Source organism: Diabrotica undecimpunctata, chromosome 6 (genome assembly GCF_040954645.1).
Source record: "Diabrotica undecimpunctata isolate CICGRU chromosome 6, icDiaUnde3, whole genome shotgun sequence".
Lineage (NCBI taxonomy): Eukaryota > Metazoa > Arthropoda > Insecta > Coleoptera > Chrysomelidae > Diabrotica > Diabrotica undecimpunctata.
Genome location: NC_092808.1, coordinates 146,693,620 through 146,714,344, shown reverse-complemented (window position 1 = coordinate 146,714,344; position 20,725 = coordinate 146,693,620). Strand labels below are relative to the sequence as shown.

The following is a 20,725-nucleotide window of genomic DNA, read 5'->3' as shown; positions in this document are numbered from 1 at the left end:
GATGCCCTATCCTGTATTCTATTCAACATCACATTAGAGAAAATAATTAGGAAGTCAAAAGTCAACACCAGAGGAACAATAATAACAAAAAGTGTACAAATATTGGCAATTGCAGATGATGTTGATATCATAGCCAGAAGCGAAAGAGAGATGATAGAAGCATTTAATGCGATAGAGAGAGCGGCACAAAACAGTGGCCTAAACATTAATGGAATAAAAACCAAATACATGAAGGTCAGTAAATCGACAGGCCAAAGAAACCTACAGAATCTGACTATAGGAGACTATAACATCGAAAGCGTGAAAAATTTTACATACCTAGGTTCACTAGTTACCGCAGATAACAATGTCAGTGAAGAAGTTAAGAGAAGAATACATATCGCTAATAAAACATATAATGGACTAATTAAACATCTAAGATCTAACAACATCACAAGAAGCACCAAATGCAAAATATACAAGACCCTGATAAAACCGGTCCTTGTATATGGATCAGAGACATGGACACTATCGAAAAGCGATGAAAACCTATTAGGCACATTTGAACGAAAAATCCTTAGACACATATATAAGGGGGTAAAGGAAAATGACATATGGCGCAGAAGATATAACTTTGAACTGTACACAGCATACAACGAACCCGAGATCATAACATCCATAAAGATCGGACGTCTGCGCTGGATGGGCCATGTTGAACGAATGTTGGAGACTGAAACACCAAAACATATTATGAGTCAAACACCAGTAGGAAGAAGGTCAAAGGGAAGACCCAAACTTAGATACATGGAACAAGATCTGAAAACACTTAAGATTACCAACTGGAAAAACAAAGCAAGGAACAGAACAGAATGGCGGAAAATCCTAGAACAAGCCAGGACCCAGAAAGGGTTGTCGAGCTACTGATGATGATGATGAATTTAAAAGTCCACGAAGTTGAAAGACGGTGGAGAAAATCCTTCTCTGAAATGGGTGTATAATTGATTGAGGATAATACTTTTTACATCCTTCATTTCGCCGATGATCAAGTGGTTATAGCCCAGGAAAAAATGAACTATAATTTATGGCTAAAAGGTTTTTTTTAAAGAATATGAAGAATGGTGTCTGTTCGTGAATGGGTCATTTACCACCATCGCTTTACCACCATCGCACAAACGGCAAAAAGCATTACAATACTGCAAAATACATTTGACATTAACTGCCAATTTGATGTTTTGATGTCATTTTTCCATAGCTACTCTGGATTTAACGTAATTATGTAAAAATCAACGTACATTGAGTTAAGTGAATGCATAGCCAGGGTTTAGTGAATTTTTTTTTATTTTTGAAAATAAATAAAAAACAATAAGGGTAATGTTTTTAATAAATATTAATAAAAATGCCATATTAATTAACATGGGAACTTATAAAAACATGCAGAGTATAATTTGTTTATGGTAATCGACTTAACTGCCAATTCCATAGGTGGGCCAACTGATATGGGAAGGAGCTCGTATACGTATAATATATAGCATAAAAATGCTTGCACGTCATTCAAGATTTACGACGCCAGAACCCCACAGCGTTGCCAAAACATCAGAATAGTTAGTAAGTGTGGAATTTTTAAAATTTCAACTATTTGTCAAACTATTATATTAACAGTAGATACACTTGGTTTTAAGACTACTGCAACACACTAAAATACATAAGAAAACATGTTAATACAAAATTATATATTCTAAATTTTAAACTTACCTCATTTAGGGCTTTAATAGTAAAAACATCCTGCCATTATTTCTTGTTCAACATAATCTATCTTATATGAAAGCTTATTAGCTTTCTACAGACTATTTATTTGTTTTGGCATAGCACAATCACAAGACACAACAATAATTAGTTTTTAAAGCTATTAATCTAAATTTAATATGTATTTATAAATACAATTTATTAATATATATATATATATATATATATATATATATATAATATTATATTATGATCAAATTGTGTAAGAAATCAAAACATAAACAAAATTCTTACTCTAAAAAAGCGACAACACTTCAAACAATTTTGCCATACGCTGAACTGTCAATAAAATTTGAAGTATTCCCGTATCAGTTGCGTACAATTGTCTAATCTATTTAATTAAAATTAATGTTTTGTGGAATATTAGACTTATAGTTATTTCATAAAATTTATATTATTAACAATAATAAATGTTTTTGGTTATTTATTCAATATAATTCTAAAATTTCCAATATAATGATGATTACATTTTTCTGATTATTATACCATGTTGACGCCTATGAAAGATCGAACAGTTCCGTATGGGTTTCGTATTATTAGCTGTGTTAGGAAAATTTGAACTATAAGGTTGACGTTCTGGAAATTTTAAATATGAGTGACGTCACTTTATATAAATTGTGACGTGCAAGCATTTTTATATGAAAAATGCTATACACAACGCTTATTATATAAGTATCCAACACGAGATAAGTTGATGCCCGAAAAATTGTTTTTCAAATTAAGTTAGTGTCATCAAATCATTATCGAAAAAAATTTCCGAAAAACTTGAACTGCTTCTTTATTAACTCGAGGTCTCATACCGTATTTCCCATTATTCATAATAGTAAAATAATTTAAATTATCAATGGCACCTGATCAAATTGCCATTTATATGCCTTGAGAGTTAATTAGAAACCACCCAGACATCATTAAGTTAATAATGACTACGCAGAAATAACGACTTTCGTTATTTTCATTCTAAAGAGTTTATTTAAAAAAAAATGGTGAAATAGACAGTATCGTTACACGGAAAGACAGCAATTATTACAAGCATATACCATAATAGCTACCAGATCTACAGAAGCGTACAGAAAGATTTGTTTACAATTATTTTTTTAAATAAATATATACAGTCAACTCCTGTTTTTCCGCGACTCTGTAGAAGTTTTTCTAATGTTAAGGAAAACCTATTATTATGGTAAAGAAAACATATTATATTAAAAGATAACAAATTGTTTCTTTGTTGAGAGTTGTTTGTCTGCTGTGTGGTGAAACAAGGACCTTAACTATGACTGTCGGACAGTGGTGGAATGGGGCTCTTAACTTGCTTGTGTTAGGTTGCAGTTCATTCAGTTGATCATTGTTGTGAGGTAGTGTGTTATTTTGAGCTACAGTGCATTTTTTTATTGTTTTGTTACGAGAAAAGAAAAAAAAATTGTGTTAACGCTTAATCAAAAGTTAGAACTCATAAGTAAAATTGAAAATGGTGCTTCCCTTAAACGTATATGCCCTCAGTACGATATCGGTGAGACGACAGTGCGAGACATTTTAAAGCAAAAGAACAAACTTCTTTTATTTGTATCAATGTCTCAGAAGAGAAAGCTCTTCTGTCATGAAGAAAAGAAAAACAATGAGAACCTCGTCTTACGTAGAATTAGAGACGGCGTATTATAATAATTGCTGTAAAAGCAAAAGAGTTTTTTGACTTGTTGGGCTTAGAAGGATCGTCTGATCGGTTGACTCGCTTTAAGCAACGCCATAGGATAAAGGAGCTATGACTTCATGAAGAGAAGCTGAGTGGTGACCAACGGGAAGCTGAGGAATTGAAAGTGGGTTTTAAAGAGTTCCTTTCTTCAATCAATCTGAGCTACGAACAAATTTATAACGCAGACGAAGCGCCTCTTGTGTAGATGCCTTCCAACTCGGACGCTAGTTTTTGCAAGTGAAGGTAAAGCGGGGGGCCATAAATTTGACCATTGCCATTAAAGTTGACGGTGATTAGCAAGGCAAAAAACCTAGATCTTTTAAGGACACTAGAGCAGAAAAACTACCTGTTAATTAGTTCAACCAAAGGAAAGGGTGGATGGATAAAAAAATATTTGAAGCGTGGTTCTAAGTCAAACTTGTAACAGAAGTCAAAACATTTAAAAATAACAATTTGCCACAAAAAGCTGTGTTGTTGATTAACAACGCCCCCTTACATCCTGAATCGTATATGCTTAAGTCTGCGGACAGAAAAATATTTGCCAAATTTTTGCCCCCAAACACGACTTTGTTAGTGCAACCTATGGACCAAGGCGTCATTGTGCCTACGAAGAGAAACTACAGAATAGTGTTACTTCGCCCAAAAATTGAAGAAGAATATGACTTAAAAGAGTTTTGGAAGTCATTCACTATTCTCGACTCTACTTACGAAATCGCATCTGCGTGGGAGTCTTTAGTCTTCAACAATTGTAAAGTCATGGAGAAACTGTTACCAAACATCGAATATTGTGTCGAACTAACAGTTGGAGAAGATTAAAATGAACTGACAGTATTTACAAGTTTAATGAACTCAGAACTCAATAATTGTCGGATTTATGGAAGCTGTCTTTTTTTATATATTTTAATCGCAATGCAATCGTCAAGCTATTGCTTGAAACGCCATATTTTAGTACAGAACAAGCTAAACAATTTTATTTCGGTTTCTTCTGTGGCTTTGAGCATTTCTGCTGTTATCACATCTGGACCTGGTGCTTTGTTATACTTGAGTGTACTGATCGCTAGTCTTATTTCATTCTCGAGTATATTAGTTTCTTCTTTCATTTCTTTAGTGAACAAGTTCCTGGCCTTGATCATTTTTATAGAGATCCCGGCAATATAATCTCCATGTCTCTGCTATATCTTCTCTGTTGGTGCTCAGGGTTCCTGTGTGGTCTTCAACGGTCCAAGTTCTGGCTTTAAAGTCTCTTTCTATGTAACGTATTTTTCTAAATAGACCTCTCGGCTGATTGTTTTGATCGTGGTTCTCAATTTCTGTACATATATTGTAATAGTACTGTTGTTTATCAGACTTGCATCTTCGTTTTATTTCTTTGTTGAGGTTTCTTAAACTTTTCCCTTTCACTATGTATACCACTTTGACAAAGATTTCTTCTATTCTCAAGTATTTTAAGGATTTCATCTATTATGCGGTGTTTTGTTGTTACACAATGTTTAATAGTAACATATTTCTTGTGATGTACCCTTACGAATAGAGGGCATACTTTTTTGCACTTATTGGAGAATATAGTAAGGAAAAGGTCAAGTAAAAAAAAATAATATGTAAATTCAAAATTATCTACAATCGAAAACGTATGAAAATAAAGAAAGCCCAGAGAAATTCTTAAAAAATGACCGGAAGAAAGAAAAACATCTCCAACAACACATCCAAGAGTTACAAAGTGACTTAGAATTAAATCGGTACACAATTTACTTATGCGTAATTTATTTATGTAATTTATTACAGATCGAAACTCGTGGTAGCTCCTGACACAAAACCCATTATTAAAATCACTGTAAAATCCTTATAAACAACATTAAACATTTTTCGTGGTTAAATTTTACTTCTTAATGACAGGTAACAATAGTGTAATTAATGGCAATTAATAAATCGCTACTAATTTTCAATTCGTGGTATTGCATACTATGGAAACATTCTGTCGTAAAATCTGACTGATACGGTTTATAATTTTCTCGACAAGGAAAACAATTCACACGAAAAAATAATGAGGAAAGTGCACGATATAATCTTACACAATGTACAATATGGTTTATTTATGCTTGGAATTTCAGAATTATTTAAACATAATTCGTATATTATTGAGAGAGTGCCTATGTAAAGTTATTATCATGATCGTTTAATACCGCCATTTAGTGTTTTTTCTGTTCTAAGTAATCATCAAGGAAACAGAACAAGAGGAAGGCCCCGTAAAAGATGGATAGACGACGTAGAGAGGGATCTTAAAACCATGAACATCAGGCAGTGGCGAAGGAAAGTATCCGACAGGGCAGAATGGAAGAACATTGTTAAGCAGGCCAAGACTCACAAAGGGTTGTAGCGCCATTAGAAGAAGAAGAAGAAGAAGTAATCATCAAGATAATACTTGCTTTCTTTTGTGGAAGAAAAACTGGTTGAGTGTATTTATTGGACTGTTTTTTAAAGCGAAGCTTCTATACTGGCTCTTGTATTACTCTTTTCTCTACAGTTAAAATCTGAGGCGAGCGTCACGGAACTAGCGCCACAAGATGTCGTCGTCACGGGTAGCGTCACAAAATAGCGGTTCTTTCCATCGATTCACTACTCTGGTTCAATTCGTTTCTAGTCAACATATATCTACTCTAATCAGGTTTAAATTAAAAACTGAATGAAAAATAATTAATAAAATATAGAAATTAAATGGGAAGAAAAAAATTAAAAGAATATCTGTCACTAAAAGAATCGATTCGTAACGATTGTCAAAATTTAACAGTCATAAATGTCATCCGATTAGTAACAACATTGAATCATCAGTTTAAATTTTTATATTTCTCGTTTTAAAATAATTTCATATAAATACAATTATTATTTTTAAACATATTATTTAGTTCATTTAATTTAGTTATAGTTAGTTTAGTTCATATGGATGTAGAACAAGAATACAACAACCTCAAAACGATAATAAAAAAATTGCTTATGAAGTATTAGGAACAGAGAACAACGACAAAAAACACCACGAACCACCATGGATGACAGAAAACGTAAAAGAAATAATACAAGAAAAATACAAAATATATAAGAAATGGCTAACAAATAAAACATCTAGCATAGTAATAGAGTAAAATATCAAAGGAAAAACGGAGAAGTACGCAATCAAATAAAAGAAGCAAAAAACAATTTCTGGGAACAAAAATGTGTTTAAGTTGAAAATTTAATTGGTGGTTCTCAGACTACGAAAGCATGGAGAACTATCACTAATCTAAAGAAAACCACCCGTAACTCCTTAAGCAACTTAATTCATATGGAAAAGTGGGAAAATAGCTATAAAAATTTACTCCGTTCAAATTGGAGTATATGAGAGAGGAATACAGTATGGAGAGACAAACAAACAGTAACATTCATACTACTAAGAACGAGGTCCGTACTGCGTTAATTAAAATGAAAAATGGGCGATCTCCAGGACCTGGCAGTATAGCTGTAGAGTTACTTAAAGTAGGATGTCCACTTCTAATAGAACGAATAACTTTTCTAATGAATCAATTCTGCCAACAAATTAAAGTATCATCTGAATGGAAAACCGCTCACCAAGTGTCCATCTTTAAAAAGGATAATCCAAAAGATCCTAACTGCTACAAAGGATTAAGTGTCCTACCCACTTTCGGGAGATTGTTTGGAAAGACAATAAATGGAAAAATACAATATGATGTAGGACATCTAATTAGCGAAGACCAAAGTGGATTTACGCGTGGTAGATCTTGCACTGATAACTTGTTTATACTCCAACAATTAATAGAAAAAAGAATAGCGGTTGGTACCGAAGTACATCTAGCCTTCATCGACCTAGAAAAGGCGTACGATACAGTTCCAAGACTTAAATTGTGGCAAGCTTTACAACAACTCGGCATTAGTCCATACCTTTTAGGAATAATCACAGAAGTATACAGGGACAACACTACTTACCTAAAAATCGGAAATAGACTATCAGAGCGAATAAAAGTAACTAAAGGACTAAGACAAGGATGCAGTATGTCACGCTTACTGTTTTATTTATATATTGAGGCAGCATTGAGGCAGCCCTCCAAAATTGGAAAAAACCACTGCCAGGGAATGGGAATTCCCATAGGAAATAAAGTACTGTTCTCCCTGAACTTTGCGGATGACCAAGTCGTCCTAGCTCAAGATTCTTATGATCTAGAATTTATGATAAAGCGTCTATACAGAGAATATGTAAAATAAGGGGTACAAGTCGGCATGAAGAAAACAGAATATTTAGTTATTAATTCAGATGCAAGGTTTAAAGTGTTGATAGACGAAGACGTGGAAATCAAACAAGTGGAAAAATTTAAAAATTTGGGTGCACTCATTGATAAGAACGGCTTGGGAGAAACAGAAATTAAACACCGAATTAATCAGGGACGTAATATTGTAGGTTGTCTAAACTGCTTATGGTGGAATCGCAACATTTCGAAAAATTAACAAAAAAAGAATAGGGCAAACCATGGTTGAATCAGTTCTTTGTTATGGCTCTGAAGTATGGACAATTAATGCAGACCTGAAGAGAAGATTGTTGGCAGTTAAAATTAATTACTTGAGAAGAAGTGCTAGAACATCAAGGCTGGAAAGAAAGACCAACGAATCTATAAGAAATAACATGATAGAATAGAAAGATGTTTAAAATGGTTTGGACACCTATTGAGAATGGCTGACGAACGTTGGTCCCAAAAACTTCACAGATGGAAGCCCCCTGGAAGAAGAAAAAGAGGTAGATCTTGACGATCATGGAATGAAGGAATTAGAAGAGCGATGGAATCGAGAGGTTTGGAGGAGGAGCATGCCTTGGACCGGGAGAATTGGCGGAGGAGAACGGGAATACGGCCATAGCCGTAATCTTTTTAAACTTTTTTTTTCGTAGTATACGAAGAAAATAAGCCCCGGATTATTGAGATTCATTCAGTCAAATTATCTGAACCGGCCTTAGAAATTAGCACATTTTTCAAAATCTGCGGGAATATTGATATACAACTAAATAACCTATACCAATAATAAATTTTCTTGTAATGGATTAGTTCTATAATAGAAGAACTATATTAGTCTTGTAGGCGGCAGTAGCAAAAGCATAAATTAAAAAATAAAGGTAGAAACAACTGAAGGGGCGAACCAAATATTATTCATACAGCATATACATGTAGGCACAGACAAATTCCTATTTATCATGTCGAACAGCTGTCTCCAGCGTTTAATACGATTATGAAAGTGGCGATGAACTCAAAATCGTCTATATCCGTTGCTTAATATTCACGTCACTTCCAACAATAGTGATTAAGGAAAACTTTCATTACCAAAGACGTAACAATAGACAAGTGTTACGAGCGTATCAACCATTCACAGCTACCATGAGAAATTGTAATTGTCTGCGTATAGTAATTATATCACAAGGATATTTCGTGAAAATATTGCAGTTCCTTGTTTCAACTGGACGCAGACATCAGTTGACCCCATCTAAGTAAATTTATACTAAGCTACTGCCCCGCTTATTTATACATAATTATAAAAATAAAAGCAGATAGGTATACAAAAATAAATGAACAAAATAAAAATAACTCAATAATGAAATTATTGTTGTTATAATTACTTCCTATATATAAATTCTATTTTTGTCTTCTTCTCCTTTTTCTTCTTCTTCAAGTGCCATCTTCGCGGCGGAGGTCAGAAATCATCATAGCTATTCGGACTTTTGAGACGTCTGCTCTGAAAAGTTCATTTGATGTACATCCGTACCACTCTCTCAGGTTGCGCAGCCATGACATTCTACGCCTCCCTATGCTTCTCTTTCCTTGGATCTTTCCCTGCATGATCAGTTGGAGCAAGGTGTATTTCGCTCCACGTGTAATATGCCCGAGATATTCCAAATTTCTTGTTTTAATTGTATTTAAAATTTCTATTTTTTTATTCATCCTTCTCAGAACCTCTTTGTTTGTGACGTGTTCTGTCTACGATATTTTCAGAATTCTTCTATACACCCACAGCTCGAATGATTCCAGTTTTTTCATTGATGTCGCATTCAAGGTCCAAAATTTGATTCCATAAAACAAAGTCAAAAAAATATAGCACCTCGCCAACCTACCTCTTAGTTCCAATTTTAAATCCCTTGTACATAGCACTCTTCTCATTTTGTTGAAATTTGCAATAGCCTTTTCTATTCTGATTTTGATCTCCTAAATGTAATCATTGTTCCCAGATATGCATATTTGTCCACTTGTTCGACGTTGGTTCCGTTTATTAGAAGATTCTCCATATTTCTTTGAGTTTTCGATATTTTTATGAATTTCGTCTTCTTGACGTTTATTGTTAGACTGTACTCTTTTCCAAACTCCGCTATTCTGGTCACCAGTCTCTGAAAATCTTCAATATTTTCGGCTAAGACCCCTGTCTCACTCCACGTCTAATTTCAATTTCTTCTGACAGCTATTCGTTAACACGTACTTTTGCTAATACAATCTTCTTTAATTTCAGGACATTCATTAATTGTTTATGTCGTACTTTATCGAATGCTTTATTATAGTCAATAAAACATGCGTATATATCTTGACAGACGTCCAGGCATCTTTGTATCAGTATATTAAATGAAAAAAGAGCTTCACGCGTTCCTAGACCTTTGCGAAAACCAAATTGTGTATCATTAACGTCTATGTCCAGTTTGTGATATATTCGGTTATGGGTGACTTTTAGTAGTAACTTTGGCACATGAGACATCAAGCTAATGGTGCGGTAGTCACTGCATTCTCTTGCGTTTTTCTTTTTGGGGAAACAAATAAAAATCGACATTAATCACTCTTTGGATAATACGCCTGAACTATAAATTTGGTTCAAGAGTGTCACTACAACATCACTGTGCTTCTCGTCTAGAATTTTTAGGATTTCTATGGGAAGCATGTAGGTCCAGGGCTTTTCCCACTCTTCATTGTTTTTAATGCGTGTAATATTTCTTCTTTTGTTATATATGGACCTATTTCTTCTGACGTAAGTTCTATGTGTTCCAGATCTAGTATAATATGCTTTGAAAGCGTATTTTTATTTGAAAATGACGTATCTACATTTTGAAAAAATGGTTTATAACTTAAAAAAATTGCTTAGACTCTCCTAGTTAACTGATTTAAATGTTTCAAAGAAAGTTTAAAAGTTTGATCATTTTTTGTATATTATATAAAAAAAATCTGCTATTGAACTCCCATTGAAAATGTCCACTATGGTCTGCTTTATGACAGATCCCACCTGGACTATTATATAACCGTTGCAGTAACTAGCAATGTCCTTTAATTCACCTATGAAAAATGCTAATTACCGCCGGAGAAAAATTTGACATTGAAATTGTTATTCAACAGCTATTTATTTTAAATTAGCATTATTAACATGACCCAACAATCCATTTGGTACGTACTTATATAATTAAAAGCTGTTTTGTCAGGCGAGTTTGGTTTAGTCCCTTGATCTATATTTATCGTGTACATTTAGAGGCATCAATTAGTTGTTTGATCAAAGTCGATTATGTATGTATAGATGTGTATGTAACGTTTTGCAAATTGTACGTTGAGTCAAGTACGGTGCAATCTGCTTGAATTGCAAATTGGAAGTAAACTTATAGTGAGTTTATCGACGAAATATGAAACACAACTTCTTCCTGTGTAAAGCATTATTACACTTCTTTCAAAGTTGTGTGTTATACACATTATTTAAAGAGTTATAACCAGATTTCAATGAAAGTTCAACGCCCTGTACAATTGAAAAGGGGTACAAAAGCAACGGCCTGTTGTAGCCATAGTTTTATATAATTGAATAAATTAAAAAAAAACAATTGATTTTGTAATAATTGATAACAGTGGTTCATCAACGATAGGTTGCAGACACAGCAACACAGCAGAAACTGAAAATTTTTATCAGCAACTACAAAACACCGTAGATAACATAAATGCTAAACACAAAATTATCGTATTCGGGGATCTTAATGCACGGATCGGAAACGATGTCATATCAGGTATAAAACAAAAGTATAACGAAGAAATAATTAATGAAAACGGCGAAGCACTAATAGACTTTTGCGCTAGAAATGAAATGAGAATCAACAACACATACTTTCCTCATAAAGACCAACATAAATACACTTTTAACAATAATCGAGGCCAGCGATCAATGATAGATTTTATAATCACAAATCGAGTGATAACACCGTCACAAGTACTTGATGTCAGAGCCCTAACATCTGCTAACCTGGGTACCGATCACAACCTTGTTTTATGCAAGATGATATTAGAACGTCCGCAACGAAACAGAAAACCCCCAATGCTCATCGAAAAACACAATATAGAGTCGCTAGCAACAGAGAGTACAAAACTCCTTTATGAGAACAGGATTACCTGCAAACTAAAAGAGATCGAGTTACAACCAGAATGGGGAGTAGAAGATACTTGCCAAAAAAATCAGGAAATGCATCAACCAAGCAGCAGAAGAAGCAATTGGAAAGCGGAAAATTAACACGAGTGCGATAAACCACACCAAACCGTGGTTTTGTCAAAAGGTAAAAGAACTCTCTGAATTAAAACGCAAATGCTACCTGAGATATAAAAGCACACAATCGGAAGAATCTCTCGCAGAATATGTCCAAGTAAGAAACGAAGTATCATCATCATCAGTGGCGTTACAGCTCTTTATGAGCCAAAGCCTTCTTCAGAACAATCCTCCATTCGCCCCTGTCTCTGGCAACTCTTCTCCATGCTCTAATTCCGATATACTTCAAATCATTTTCTAGGTTGTCTTGGTACCTAAGTCTCGGTCTTCTTCTTCTTCGTTGTCCGATCGGCCCTCTTCGGTCAAAAACTTTTCAGACTATGGCATCTTCCTCTCGTCTGATTACATGACCTATCCATCTGAGGCGTGCTACCTTAATGAATTTTACAACGTCAGGTTCTTCTATACAACTCAAAATTGTAACACCTGCGCCACAAACCTTGTTCTTTTATGCCTCCATATATTCGTCTTAGTATTTTTCGCTCAAAACGTTTGAGCAATTCTTGGTCATTCTGTGTTAGTGTCCAAGTTTCTGAACCATATGTTAGCACTGGTCTTATTAGTGTTTTGTATACAGTCAGTTTAATCTTTCTAGACATTTTTGAGGCCATCTGTCTTCTTAAGCCATAGTAACACTTATTGGCGAGCACTATTCTTCTTTTGATTTCTTCACTGACGTTGTTATCTTTGGTTAGCAGCGACCCTAAGTATATGAAGGTGTCAACACCTTCCAGATCTAGGTCATCAATTATTTTTCGTGTAGGTGTCGGGTTGCTTGACCTAGTGCAACACATATATTTGGTCTTTTGAACATTTATATTTAGTCCCATTCTGTGTGCAGATGCCCTTAACGACAGAAATGCTTCAGTCAGAGATTCTGTGGACCTACTTATGATGTCTATGTAAGAAACGAAGTAAACGCAAGAATAAAATCAATCAAAAGAGAACATTAAGCTAAATTCACCAGCGACATGGACTACCACCTACATGGTGCCTACAAGAAAGTATGGAAAATGCTTCGGAACAGGAAAAAACTAGTTAATGAGTTCGTGCAGACCAAGGGAGTACCTATAGAGACATGGCAAATCCATTTTAAGGAGCTATATGATGCTGAAGAAACGCTGAATATAAACGAATACGAAGCAGATATAAGTGCTACAGTCAATGATGAAAAAGTAGAAGCAAAGATCAAGAAACTAAAAAACAGAAAATCACCTGGAACAGATGGTATACCCAATGAACTCTTAAAATATGGAGGTCCTGAACTTGCAAGTAAACTGTCACAACTATTTAACAAAATCTTAAACGACAAAGAAACACCATAAGAATGGCATAAGAGCATCACAATCCCCATATTTAAAAAAGGACAAAAAACTTGCCCATAAAACTACAGAGGAGTAACCCTCTTAAATACAACGATGAAACTTTTCACGAGCAATCTTAAGGACTAATTGGAAGGGCAAATCACTAATGCTGAAGAACAGCAAGGTTTTACAAGATTGGGGTCTATAACAGATGCAGTATTCATAATAAAACAAATCAAAGAAAAAGCTATAGAGTTCGGCATGCCAGCGTATATTTGCTTCATTGATCTGAAGAAGGCGTTTGACAGGGTTCGCCTGGGAGACATTTTAAATATATTCATTCAAGGCGACAGTTTAAGCCCCTTCTTGTTTAACCTACTCATGGGCAAAATTATAAACAAAGTAACATCTCTCAATTTCGGATACAGAATAAGCAACAAAAGAATTGGTATGGTGTGTTATGCAGAGACAGCTCTTTCAGTTCTTTCAAATGAGCCGCCAACTAAATATGACCATTTCTACCAACAAAACTAAATGTATGACAATATCAAAAGATCCGCTCAGATGTATGTTAGTGGTTGAGAACAACACCATAGAACATGTGATGCAATTCAGATATCTGGGCACAGATATATCAAGCACACATGACCCAGATAGTCTGGTCAAATCCGTATATGCGCACAGATAGTAAAATTAGAATCTACAAGACTTGCATACGACCGATCGTGACATATGGCATAGAAGTTCGCGAAGATGGCAACAAAACGCAACAGATGCTAAGGGTTGCCGAAATGAAAACCCTAAGAACAATAGTGGGCAAAACAAGAAGAGACAGGGTGAGAAATACAAACGTCAGAGAGTAGTGCAACATTCAAGATATTGTAAGATGGAAAAGGCAGCGTAAGAGGATGTGGTACATTCATGAAAGGCGGATGGATGAGAATAGACTCCCAAAAATTGCCCTAAAAAACAACCCGCCCGGTTCAAGACCTCCCGGAGGACCACCTAAAAGATGGAGGGATAGTTGGCAATCTACCTTCCAGGAAATTAACCAGAGGCAGCTTCAGAACTAAACAGATCGAAAGGTCTCCAAGAAGTAGAATGTAGGTATCTTGTTTTTATATATCGACATATGAAAATAAATGAAAATTCGTTCTTCATCTTGAAGTAATTCAGCAAAAATGCTATTAAATTGTCCTTGTTTTTGTTACTTGCTGTGGATTGGGTGCCCCAGCATTTCCTTTTCCCTTTTTTCTTGTACGCCTTTAGGCTGTACTTCTTCTTCGTCGGAAGAAGTACTATTTGAAAACATGTTTTATGTTCAGTACTTGAAAAAAATTGGAACGCTGTTAATTGATCACCGCATAATAATAATTGTACTTTTTTTACTTCAGATACTTATAGAAAAAGTTCTTTCGACATTGGTTTCATCCAAAATTTTTTTCCCGGAAAATATTTGCCAGTTGAAGAACTGGCATTATTATGCATTATAGAATGGTACTATTAAATTAATTACTAATTTAATGGGAATAAGCCACAATTGAAGGTTAAAATAAGTTTAAGTTTATTGACGTTTCAATCTCCACTTCGGAAATCGTTCTCAAATAATAAACATTAATAAATTAAACAAATTTTGTTTTTTGTTACTTGGTGAAAAAGTCTCTCTAGTTATAGGCGAAAATATTTTTTTTTTTTCAGATTTTGTTAAAGAAAAAAATTAGCAGAAGGTTCGCAACTGGCGCATATCGTGATTATTGATAAAATGTCTATCCTGAAGTGGTTTGAAAAATGTCATATAGAAAATGTCCAATTCAGCAGATCCCCCCTGGACTACAGCGACATTTACAATACCAGATTCATTTTCGAAAAAATATTTACAGCAACTTAAGTAATGAATAAAATAAAAGTTAATACAAATTTTTCAAATGAATTTAAAAAAATGTAAAAATTATTATATATTGTATAAGAGAAATCAATGTGTCCGGTTTTTCTGACCGATATTGTATTTATAACTTTAATACATATCAAAAAGTGAATAAATAAATAATTTAGGGCATGAAAACGCTCACAATAAAACGAACCAAGAAAATGCTGCCGACAGTTTTATTGTTTTTTACGAAACTGAGACCAACGATTATGTATTGTGTCAAATTAATTATGCATGGGACGCTAATGTAATACATTACCGCAAAGTTTCGTAAAAATTCTATTTGTTCTTTGGGTGTGGCTTATTTCTTTGTACTCTTATTCAGGTCAAGATAAGTCTTAGGAATGCTTCGTGGATGATACGAGTACATGTTTCACACATTACTAATCGCATTGATATGTAATGCATACCTGCCTATATGTAGAACGTTAACATGATATGAAGATATGTAGGTTTGTATCGATTGATATGTTAAACTAAATTAAAGCTAAAACGATAAATAGAATAAGGATTTAGGTTTACAAACTAATGTGTGCTGGCTATCCCTCTATATAATATAAACCTAAGATTGAAAATTGAAATAAAACTAATAATAATTAATCAAAAATCTATTTTCTGCATATTATATTTTTTTAATTCAAAATTAATTTATATATGTTACTACTGCGATTTTCAGATGCCTGTTACTACCTTTTTGAAAATGAAAAATAAAATTTTATTGCAAAATATATAGAACAGGCTAAGTGTTATATATAATATACAGAAAGACGTGTAAAATGAAACCTATACTGCACAGCTTAACGAAACATTGGTGGACACCCTGAAGAAGGCACAGAAAAAGTGCCAAGACGAGCAAACAAGGAAAAATAAAAAAACTCACAGAGACACAAGAAATCTAATGCAAAAAAGAAGGGAAATTAAAGATAAGGACACAACCAACATTGCAGAGCTAAGGAATTTAAACAAAACCATTTCAAATGCCAGTAGGAAAGGCATAAATAAGTTTAATACTAACGGAACAACTAATACCATAGAACAAAACAAAAACCTAAAAGTTCTAAAACGAAAGTTGAAGACAGGACCGACGAATATTTATACGTTAAAAAATAAACAAGGACATACCATATAATTATACACTCGCGATCATAAAATCCGGGTCACCTTGAAAATTTCAAGTTTCTTGAATATTTTTGCATCTGGTGCAGCAATAACCTTTTTTTTAAGCTAATGTATTTTTTATTTGTCATCAATTTTTGTTTTGAAAGAAAAAAAAAACGGTTTTTTTATTGTTTTTATTGAAAAAGCAGAAAACAAACCAAATTGTTGCAACAGACATACGAAAGAAAATATGAAAAATACAGAACTTGGTAAAACATCAGTGGAATTTCAATGACTAATATCGTGTATTGCCTCCCCTTGCTCTAATAACCTCTTGCAGACGACGGCGCATATTCTCAATTTTTCTCCGGATTACATGTTGTGGTAAGTTATTCCACTCTCTCACTAACAGATCCTTAAGCTCCTGTGCGTTGTTAGGAGGAGGTGTATGGGTTTGAATACGTTTTTTCAAATCGTCCCAGAGATGTTTGATGGGATTCAGGTCCGGAGACCTAGCTGGCCAGGGTAACCTCGTAATTCTAACCTCGTCCAAGTATTGCATACTGATCCTGGCAACGTGCGGTTGTGCGTTGTCCTGCTTAAAAACCGCGTCTTCTTCTCCAATTTCGTACTTCCTGTAGGCAATTTCGATGCATAACCGCAGTTGAGGTCCCGTTTCGTAAAGCCTGAAACACAAGAAAACGGTCATCTTGTGCCGTGGTCGTTCTTCTCCGTCCAGAGCCAGGTCGTCTGGTTAGCAAACTCGTCTTCCGAAAGCGTTGAAGCACTTGTTGAACCGTAGAAAGGCTTACGCCAACAGTTCTTGCGACTTGCCGTTGAGTGTGACCGTCTTACACAAACGCAACAATGCGTGCGGTTTCAACAACAGTCAAGGCATTTTTGGCATAAAATAAACAATAATAAACATTAATAAAGGCACTAATAAACACTAATGGCGGCAATAATAAACGTTTGTCTGTTGCGTTTGAACAGAAAGTCGAAGCACAAATGAGACATTTAAAACAAGTGGGAAGTGTACAGTTTTCCGCGCAATCGGCATTATTGGAATTCTTTGTTTTAAAGGAAACCGCTAAGCTGACAACAATTCTCAGAAACATGCATTAGTTTGTATTTGTGTTATTATTATTTACGATAAACCTCGTTAAAAATGAAATAACGGCGATTTTCAAGGTGACCCGGATTTTATGATCGCGAGTGTATAAACAACAAGAAATCCTAAAAATCATCTGAGAACTACAGAACATTATATAGTCGAGATGCTCACATTCCACAGGCAGAAATCCCGCCAATACAAAATCAAGTATCACAGGAAGGATATACGAAAGGAAAGGGGAAATTGAATCAGCGTTAAAAAGTATAAAAAACAACAAAACGGAATGCCTTTGACGGAGTTACACCAGAAAAATGGAATAGTGCATTACGACAATATTACATAAAAAAGAAGATGTAAGAGGAGAGTAAAAAAAAAGACAAGTGATAGACAAGTGATGAATTTGGTTTTACGCCAAAAGAATATAAAAAAAAAATCCCAAGAAACGAATCTACAATACGAAATAAGAACCAGTGGTAACATATGGGGCAAGAATATGGCAATTAACCAAAAATATAATGCAAAACTATTTATTAAGTACTTAAATGGACACGGCAGACGAACAGAAAAAAAAGTATCTATAAAAAATATTCCGTAGAAACGTGGAATACAGGCAACAACGTGGATGAGGGGCATCGCCAAGACGATGTCTGCAAGAAATCTTAGGGAAGAGACTGTCAAAATCAAAAGAAGTGGGGATTAGGAAAGAAAAGGCATTACGATATGGAAACTGCTTTAATATATTGTTGTACGACATAAGTCGAGAACTCTTCTTTCACTATCGGAAGTATTTCACACACCGTTTCCACCGACGCAGGAACGTTCTCGTAGCCCGATAACCTTTCAGAACATTTGTTTCACACACGTTCCTGAACACTCAGACCGCTGAGGCTTCCTTATTAGTATCGGCGAATTGTTTTGTAAGAGATATCAGTGCGAATTGTAAGCGATAATTATTATTGTAATTAGAATTTGTAATAAGTGTTAGTTAAACTACGTAGGGCTCCACTTAATATCTGAACCCACAGAAAAACGTAACAATATAAACAAATTAAAAGTTAACGACATTTTGTGGAAAATAAAACAGTGTTCTGTTTTACTACTGAACAAGAATTTCCATTAAGTAGTCGTTAATTACATTGACAGTTTAAAATGACTGTCGGGCAGTTAAAATAAAATGATATATTCTAAATTATACATAAATATTTCTAATAGAGGATAACTAAAGACATTACTAAACTGGAATATATTTGGTTATGAATTATTGGTGATACATCATGTAGTATTTACCTCTATCTATCATCCAATTGTAATGTCATTAAACTGAATGTTTTTTTTTTTTTGGGAAAAGAAAGTGGAAATATCAGCTCGTTTCCGTTAACATTTCTGCCGGTCATTGACAACATATTTCGATTTAAGCTACTTAATTGGATTTGGTACATAATTAAACAAATAAAATATTAATAGAGTCTCAGGGATTTGTTATTTATTAGTTCTACTTCAATCAAAGATTTAAAAATATACAATTTGTATCTTGGAAGTAGATGATTAATATCTTTGTTAATGACAGACTGTTTAATATTTGTCTCCTTTTACAGCTGTTTGTTTAATTTTCAATTTTTCATTGAAGTCTAGTTTTAGGGATACTTTGTTGAGCACACATTCGGTCCAAGTGTTATCGTTTTGGGGTTATTTGACTTTTCTGAAAGTAATAGAAGAATAATAATAGAATGCAGAGACATGAATGTAGATGTATATGCATGTTTTATTGACTATCGAAAAGCATTTGACTGCGTTAACCATCAAAAGATGATCGAAATTCTGAGAACAACTGGAGTTGACGAACAAGACTTGCGAATTATCTCAGAACTATACTGGCACCAAACGGCAACAATTGAAATAGAGCACACAACATCCGAAGACATACAAATCCGACGAGGAGTGAGACAGGGTTGCGTCTTATCACCGCTACTCTTTAATTTGTATTCGGAGTCTATATTCAGAGAAGCATTAGACGAGGTCCAAGGCGGAATTAAGATTAACTTAATCAGCATAGACAACATCAGATATGCTGATGATACCGTCTTAATAGCAAGCAACGCACAAGAACTACAAAATATAATAAATGCGGTAGTTCACCACAGCGAAATGTTCGGTTTACATCTAAACGTTTCCAAAACTAAAACTTTAGTATTTTCAAAGACACCAATAAACGTACAGGTGTATGCCAAGGGTCAAATAATAGAACAGGTAAATTCCATAAAATATTTGGGAACAAATATCAATAGTCAGTGTAATCCAAAAAAAGAAATCCTATCAAGAATCGAACAAGCAAGGAAAACATTCATGAGCATTAAAACATTTTTTACAAGATCAGACCTTAGTCTACAGCTTAAAATCCGAATGATCAGATGTTACGTTTTTTCTGTCTTACTGTATGGCTGTGAAAGTTGGACAATGGACTCTGAAATAGAAAAAAGAATAGATGCCTTTGAGATGTATATATACAGACGAATGTTGAGAATTCCATGGGTACAAAGAGTTACTAATGTTGAGGTACTTCGTCGCATGTGTAAACAAAAAGAATTACTAAGAATAATCAAAGAGAGGAAAATGCAATACTTGGGTCATGTGCTGAGAGGCGAAAGATATGAATTACTTCAAGTTATACTGGAAGGAAAAGTACAGGGCAAAAGATCAGTAGGAAGACGCCAAAACTCGTGGCTGAAAGACCTGAGGAGATGGTTCGACCGCTCATCCGCAGAGTTCTTTCGCGCAGCAGTTTCCAAAACTACAATTGCCATTTGGATCGCCAACCTTCGAAAGGAGACGGCGCAATGAGAAGAAGAAGAATAGGCGATTGTGATTACTTGAGCACAGAACACTCCGATGCAACTGAAAAACGGATGCAACCCCTGAAAATAATCTTGGCGGCGTCCATAGTAGTGCTAGTAGAAAATACAGGAAGGGAATAAGAACAAAAACAGGAACGTGAAGATATGAAAAAGATTTAAAACATTTATGAGATTTGAATATATTACAAATAAGATGATAATTTTGAATAGTGGAATGATTGCTAAGAGTAATAGTTTTCAGGTTTTTTGGTGCAAAAGCCTACTATGATGTACGGAACTAAACGTCGTGCAGATAAAAAAACAACATATTTGCAGACATGCAAAATCTACGGATAAGGGTGTGACCAAAAAAAACTAAAGATGAAAATAAATTTATTAGGGGAAGTCTCC

General features: G+C 34.5%; 1 protein-coding gene across 2 annotated transcripts in view; it reads right to left on the bottom strand.

The window, feature by feature from the left end:
• Positions 1–20,725, bottom strand: part of ced-6 (PTB domain-containing adapter protein ced-6) — a 98,314-nt gene that overhangs the window by 61,956 nt on the left and 15,633 nt on the right. The window lies entirely within an intron of this gene.